This window comes from Pipistrellus hanaki (assembly GCF_964339955.1).
Source record: "Pipistrellus hanaki genome assembly, chromosome: 13".
NCBI classification, from domain to species: Eukaryota; Metazoa; Chordata; class Mammalia; order Chiroptera; family Vespertilionidae; genus Pipistrellus; species Pipistrellus hanaki.
In genome coordinates, this window is record NC_140515.1 from 55,580,105 (window position 1) to 55,587,450 (window position 7,346).

At 47.1% G+C, this 7,346-nt stretch overlaps 1 protein-coding gene across 2 annotated transcripts in view; it reads right to left on the reverse strand.

Moving 5' to 3' along the window:
* XCR1 (X-C motif chemokine receptor 1) overlaps positions 1-343 on the reverse strand; it is a 31,652-nt gene extending 31,309 nt beyond the window's left edge. For both annotated transcript variants that reach the window (XM_084902063.1, XM_084902061.1), the window contains exon 1: positions 272-343. The gene's annotated coding sequence lies outside the window, so the exon portion shown is untranslated. The remainder of the gene's footprint in view (positions 1-271) is intronic.
* Positions 344-7,346: the final 7,003 nt, after the last annotated feature.

Sequence of the window (7,346 nt, forward strand, 5' to 3'; positions counted from 1 at the left end):
CGGTGAGTTTTACCAAACATTTAAAGAAGAATTAATACCAACCCTTCTTAAACTCTTCTCAAAAATCGAAGAGCAAGGAGCAGTTTCTACCTACCTCACATCTATGAGACAAGCATTATCCCAATACCAAAGCCATCCAATCTGTGGTGTTTCGTTATGGTGGCCCTAGCAGGGCTTTTTGCCTCCTTCCCTGTTGGTGTCTCCTGGTTGCTGGCTTCTTCGGCTCCAATTTGGGGATGGATAAGGGAAAAAGAACACTCAGGTCACTCACCACCATGCACTTCCTCTAGTGCTAGGATCCATAGTCAGTCTGTCTTCCTCTCTCCACCTTTCAGTTTTCCTATGTTTGTCTTATATATAACGTCCTGGGTTTTTAGTTGTACTTAGAGAAGGGAACAGGAAAACGATATTGACTCCATCTTCTCAGAAGTGACGTCTCTTTAGGTGCTTGCTTTTTGTTGCTGGAAGGATGGGGCCACTGGAGAGGTCGAACGCACAAGACAGTGAGGGGCCCGCTGATGGAAGCTGCCATGAGGGCAAGACTGGCACCTGAAGGCCAAGGAGGGGAATCAGCCCTGGACAGGGGCAGGGTAAGAGCACATCCTTAACATGGAGCGAGGAATGGGCAGAGAATGTGGACAAATGAGAACGAGACCTATGCCAATGGCTTTGTCTCCTCCAAGAAGGAGGAGCTGAGTGGTGAATGATCAAGGAAGAGGCGGGATGAGGGGCTGGAGAAGGAATTCGGAGGCTTGGACCAGCTGTGAGTATTTCAGAGAAACTTCCCCTTGCCCTTGTGGGGAGGGCTGGCCGTCAGCCATGATGGCAATTGCTGTTGCTAACATTGACTACAGTGTGCTGCATGCCGGCCCCGGTCCTCCTCTGCACTCCAGAGAGCCAGGTGTCCTTGATTTCCACTTGGTGGTGAGGAGGCCAAGCCTTGCAGAGATGGAGTAACAAGCATTTCGTGGCCTGAAGTGGCAGATCCAGGACTTGACGTTGGAGACCATGATTCTGTGGAGTCTTCACACGTGGGTGAATTTCCCTAGAAGGCTGAGCATAAATACAGAAGTGGAATTGCTGGAGAGAGGCAGGGTTCCTCGAGGCAGAGGTGACAGAAGGGTAGTATGTAGATTGTATTGGGACCAGATGGACTGAGGGAGTGAACATGTGTCTGGTTGGAGGAAGAATTAAGTCAAGACAGTATGAGGCCCTGACTTGTTTGTCTCCTTGGTTAGAGTGTTGGCCCGCGGACTGAGGGTTGTGGGTTCGATTCTGGTCAAGGGCACACACCTTGGTTGCAGGCTCCACCCTGAGGGAGGCAACCAATTGATGCATCTCTCTCACATGGATGTTTTTTTCTCTCTCTCTCAACCACTCCCTTCCACTCTTTCTAAAAATCAAAGGAAAAAATATCCTTGGGTGAGGATTAACAAAACAAAAAGACCTCATGGGCTGATAATAATTATCTATAATAATAAAAGCATAATATGCTAATTAGACCGGACAGCCAAACGACCTTCTGGACAAAGATGGGGCCGCAAAGGCCAAGCCCCTTGCACGAATTTTGTGCATTGGGCCCCTAGTAATTATAATAATAATAAAAATAGCAGGTCCAAGTTGCCAGAGATCTTAACAGGGTGGAAAACAGGAGGGAGAGATGTACTGAGGGAGGGTGAGTGGGGGTGGGAATGGTAGGAAGTTGTGGTCAGAGAGGGAGATGCTAAGTTAAAGATTTCTTGGTAAGGCAGATTCTGGAGGTGACAAGGTTTGTAGTGTGGGTGGCTGAAGGGTGGGGAGGACAAAGGATTTGAGGCCAAGAAACTCAAGGGCAGAAGGATAGTAGTGTCCCTTTTCACACAGATGGCCCCTGGGGGAGATGGAATTGTTAGAGGGGATCAAGTTCACTGACACCTGTGAATGCACTTGGTTCAAACCATCACCAAGTGTACAGGGGCCACTGCAGTGAGAATGGCAGTGGGAATTAATAACCCAGGAATGGGTGGGGGGCAGCTCATGGAAAATTACTGCAAGGAAACGCCAGGAGGGTGGGGGTTGTTCTGGCGAAAGCAGGGTAACAGGACTCTTGCTGAGGCTGGTCAGGGCGGCCGGACCTCACATGGGGCGGTGGAGCCTGAGGAACCCAGGCAGGGGCTAAGGGTGATCAGATATCAAGGGTGGAAGTACTTACTACAACCACTCTGCAGGGTTCTTGATAAAAACCGATTTTTACAAAGAAGTGCCCTGATGTATGGGCCCAGGAGAAGGTTCAGGAGCCCGATTCAAGTTTGATTAAGCAAAGAACTTTGTTAGAGTTAAACAGACTTGGAATCCAAATCGGAGCTGTCAGACCAGGGGGTGAAGCTGGCGGGGATGCGGGGTGTGGGGGGGAGGCACAGCAGGTGTGATGATGCTCAAAAGAAACGAGTGCTATGAGCATGGCTTAGAAGTGAAACCAGGGTAAAAGGGTTCTGATACTGATCCTCACAGCTGTCTTATTCACCCCCAGAGTTTCGTGGGTACCTCCATGTGGTAAGCCTGGTGCTGGGGACATTGAAACCCCAAGGAAATGACAGTCCAGTGGGGGAGGCAGGCATGTGAACCCATTTATAAAACAGTGGTAGCAGCTACTTGGAATCAGCGAGAGGGACTGGTCTGGTCTGGGGTTGCGGCTGGGGTGGTGAGAGCAGGAGTTGATGCTTAGGCCAGCCGGAGAGACATTTAACAGGTGGCACTATGATCAGTGGCAGGGAAAGGCACAGCTGAGAGAGAGCCTGGTGGTCTGGGGTGGAGTACAAGAGCCACGTGTTGGGGTGAGAACAGGCAGGGGTCTCCCAAGCCACTCGAGGTCATGCCTCCACCTTATTCTGAGTGTCCTACAAGGAGGGGGTGACAGGGAACAATCAGATTTTAGAAAATGTGAAAAAGCAAAGAACACAAGCATAGCACAGTGGCTTCAAGTGTATAAAATGCATTGCTAGCGCCACTGAACGTCAACCTATTAAGCAGGAGGTCATGGACACATACCCAGGTCAGGGCACATACCCAGGTTATAGGCTCGATCCTCAAAAGGGGGCGTGCAGGGAGGCAGCTGGTCATTGATCTCTCATCATTGATGTTTCTCTCTCTCTTCCACTCTGAAATCAATAAAAATATATTTAAAAAAAATCCAAAATGCATCGCTAGACCAGCATGTCAAAATAAACAGGTTCAGAGAGGAAATCCCTTGTGGCGAAGATCCCTTTATGATGGCCAGCATATTGTTTTTGTAACAAAATGTGGTCAAAGGGAAAGGGAACAAGCATGGGTTACCGGAATCACATTTTCCTGGCTGGAAAGAAGTCACAAGAAAACAGCATAAGAGGAATACTTTCCATTCCCTGTCTCTTCTTTCAGCCCCAGGGCGAGGCTGCTCAGTGGGGCTTCCTGGTCTACCCCCAGAAGGATTAGGGACGAAGAGCAAACAGACTAATGGACTCTAATGGACTCTTAGGCAGGCAGTGGGTGTGGTAGGAAGGAGATGGCCCTAAGCACCCCCAGCCTCACACAGAAATCCACTGTCTAAAGAGCAGGTGTGGGCCAAGAAAGGCCCAGGGCTCTTCCAGGTGAAAATGGGCTGAAAGCAGAGACGTGGCAGCTTGCCACAAAGCAGGATCCCAGGTTAGACCTGGATCCTGGGAAGATAGCTTGCCACGGGCTGTTTCAGGGCAATTGGCAAAATGTGACTATGGACTGTGGATCTGATGGATGTTAAGTTTCCTGATTTCTATCACTGTTCTGTGGCTACACAAAAGAATCTCCTTGTTCTTAGGAAATACACCCTGAAGTATTTAGAAAGTATGCAGGACATGGTATCTACCACTTCCTCCTCATCGACCAGGAAAATAATGCGTATATTACACATGGACAGGGAGGGGAATGATAGCATAAGAGGGGGGCTAAATATGAACACTGGGTGAATCTGGACTTTCCAGCCTCCTGGCACCCAGTCAATGCCATGTGACCGGGAAGAACCCTTCAGCACCTACAGGATTATGCCAGATAATAAACAGTTTTATAATTTTAGGACAGCAAACCTTAGGTGTTTCTTTTGTTAATATAGCAAATGACAACTCATACCCTAAGCTGGTCACGTGCATGAGACAGGGAATATAAAGTCTAATTGATTAGATCATGTGATCATTGCTGAAGGCTTATCTGACTGAGTCTGAACCAGGTTATTCACCCCACAAGGACTCGGGACACCCCTGATCATTGTTCCCCTTGTTAGGATGAAGTACCCCTAACGTCCTCTGCTTGGACATGTTTCTGAAATATACGTTGTTATATCCTTTTCCCATAGTGTGGGGCAGACAGCTGGCCTCTGCAAGATAAGAACTCCGCTCCATCTGACTCACCTGTGCACTCTCCTCCCTTGCCTCCTTTGACCCACTCACGCCCTCCCCTATTCCCTCCGCTTGACCATCTGGCGCACCCACACCCTGACCCTATGTTACATACTTCTACCCTAGAAAGGAGAACCTAACCACTCCCTTGGGGCTGACACCAACCCACTGTTCTCTGTGAGAGAGAGCAATACAATGGCTTAAACTCTCGCAATGTCTTTCAGTGCAGACCTAACCCCCCTGTCTACAGCTTCCTCTGCGATGTCAGTGCTGGGCCCAATGGCTTCCTGTTGTAAATGGAGGAACTGGAGCCCGGGAGGGAAAATGGCTGGCTCAGGCCACAGAGGACTGAACTGGACTGAGGACCAGGACTCCCCAAATCCCCTCCTCCTTTCTCCTTGGTCATGATTAGAGACATGAGCTTTTATTGACCCCCAGATGTCACACACTCCCTTGTATGGTATAAGTATCTCTGAACCCCTGAGGCTCTACACATCCCCTGTCGTGAATACTGAGGTCAATATCCACCTCCCAGATGGGGGAACCAAGGCGGAGAGAAAATGAAATGCTGCCCACGGTCACACAGCTAAGAAAAGTGGAGCATATGTCATAATAAATAAATGAGTATTCCCATATTGGAGATACTTGCCCAGCACTTATTGACAGCAGCCTGTCATCAAAAGTTTAGAGACCTGACCAACTGGCATGGTTCAGTGTTTGAGCGTTGACCTATGAACCAGGAAGTGATGGTTTGATTCTCATTAGGGGGAATGCAGGAGACAGCTGATCAAGGATTCCCTCTCATCATTGATGTTTATTTTTTATTTTTATTTTTTTAAAATATATTTTATTGATTTTATACAGAGAGGAAGGGAGAGAGATAGAGAGTTAGAAACATCTATGAGAGAGACATCGATCAGCTGCCTCTTGCACACCCCCTACCGGGGATATGCCCGCAACCAAGGTACATGCCCTTGATCGGAATCGAACCTGGGATCTTTCAGTCCGCAGGCCGACACTCTATCCACTGAGCCAAACCGGTCCTGGCTCATCATTGATGTTTATATCTCTCTCTTCCTCTCCCTGCCTCTCTGAAATCAATTTAAAAAATATATATTTAAAAAAAGTTTAGAGACCTTTGCTTTCCATCCTATCTTGCTGCTCTCCACCTGTGCGGGGACAGGGTTGGCTCTGCCTAAGGGTCTGAGCTGGGTATCCACGGACCCCCTTCCTCCCTCAATTGCCTTGCATTCTGCCCATGCTCACTTTTATGCCTCTGCTTCCCCTCTCCATGAGTTGATCTCTCTGCAAAGGGCCTTCAAATTTCTGAGGTTCCTTCTCTCCTTCACTCCACGGGACCTGAAAACAGAGCAGATAACAACTTTAACATCGTGCAAGTAATTACAAGGCACCTCAAGCAGTCTTGGTGTCCACTCTTCCTGCTCTTCGTCTCGATGGGCTGGTTCTCCCCTCCAGATCCCCTTCTTTCACAGAAGCCCTCTTCTTTTTGCTCTTTGTGTACATGTGTGAGTACATGCCAGGACCCTCTGCTCTGTAATCATGGCTCCTAAGCCAGTGAACTTTGTACTACTCCTATCTCTGCTGCATTGACCTTTAACCTCCTCAAGGAAGAGACAGTGAATACAGCTCAAATTTTTAGTTTTCTTACAGAGCTGATTTTATCACACTTGACACAGTAACCTTCCATGAAGCATTTAGCTTGTCAATTTTGAGAGAGAGAACATGGGTTATGACTGCAATGCAAAGGTGAACAGCAAAGATGAAGATTCCAATGGACCTTGATAAAGTGGACTGCCGAACTGAAACCAACAAGATGAGATTTCATAGGAAAGATAGTAAATTCATGCTCTCATACTTAAAACATTAATCATGCACAAGAACTAGATGGTAAGATCTGTGATGGAAAGCAGTTCAGGGGAAACAACTACATCAAAAGTGGGAAAGACTTACCCTACAACTAGATCAATAATAACCAACCCTGCGACACTTTTCTGGGAAATTGATTGCAAAGATCTGAATATCTCTAGACTTGGAAATCAAAGGAACTCTACTCCTCTTTCCCCACTCTCCCAACACTTGGGGAGAATCAAAAGAATACGATGGATAAATTACCTCTGGGTTAAAATAATAACCAGTTGGGGCACACATTCAACAATGGCCACACATATAACTCAGAAGCCCCTTCTTACCAAGTAGTTGGTCAAATGTTCTAGATGTGAGTGGTTAGAAATGAGGTTTCAATTCTGATCCTTTTTTTTTTTAATATATATATTTTATTGATTTTTTTACAGAGAGGAAGTGAGAGGGATAGAGAGAAACATCAATGAGAGAGAAACATCGATCAGCTGCCTTCTGCATACTCCCCACTGGGGATGTGCCTGCAACCAAGGTACATGCCCTTGACCGGAATCGAACCCGGGACCTTCCAGTCCACAGACCGATGCTCTATCCACTGAACTAAACCGGTTTCGGCCTGATCCTGTTTTTTTGTTTGTTTTTTGTTTTTCAGATGCTCCTCTGTTCTCAACATCTGTTGTGGTTCTTGGGTCTCAGGCTCATTAAAGATTGGCTGACCTGAACAAGGGTGCACTCTCTTTGTAAATTCTTAGAAGAAAGCAAGTTCCCAGTTACTAGAAGACTGCAAAGGGGGCTGGATGGCTTTTGGTTAGCCTATCGCAGGGGATATTGCCACATCAAAATGACCATCTGAATAGTCTTTCAACCTCCTAAAAGGTCAAATGTGGAAATGAAAGTCACGAGTGAGTTTTGACTCTACCCTTGCAACATTCAATAGCTGTCAAGAAATTCTTGAAATAAAATTTCAAATATTTAAAATAATAGATGCCACGAGGACAGCTTGGGATCGAGTGTCTGGATGGAGAAGGAGTAAAGTGATGGATGGTGATTGGATGACCAGCTTCAGGAAGGATGGAAATTGTG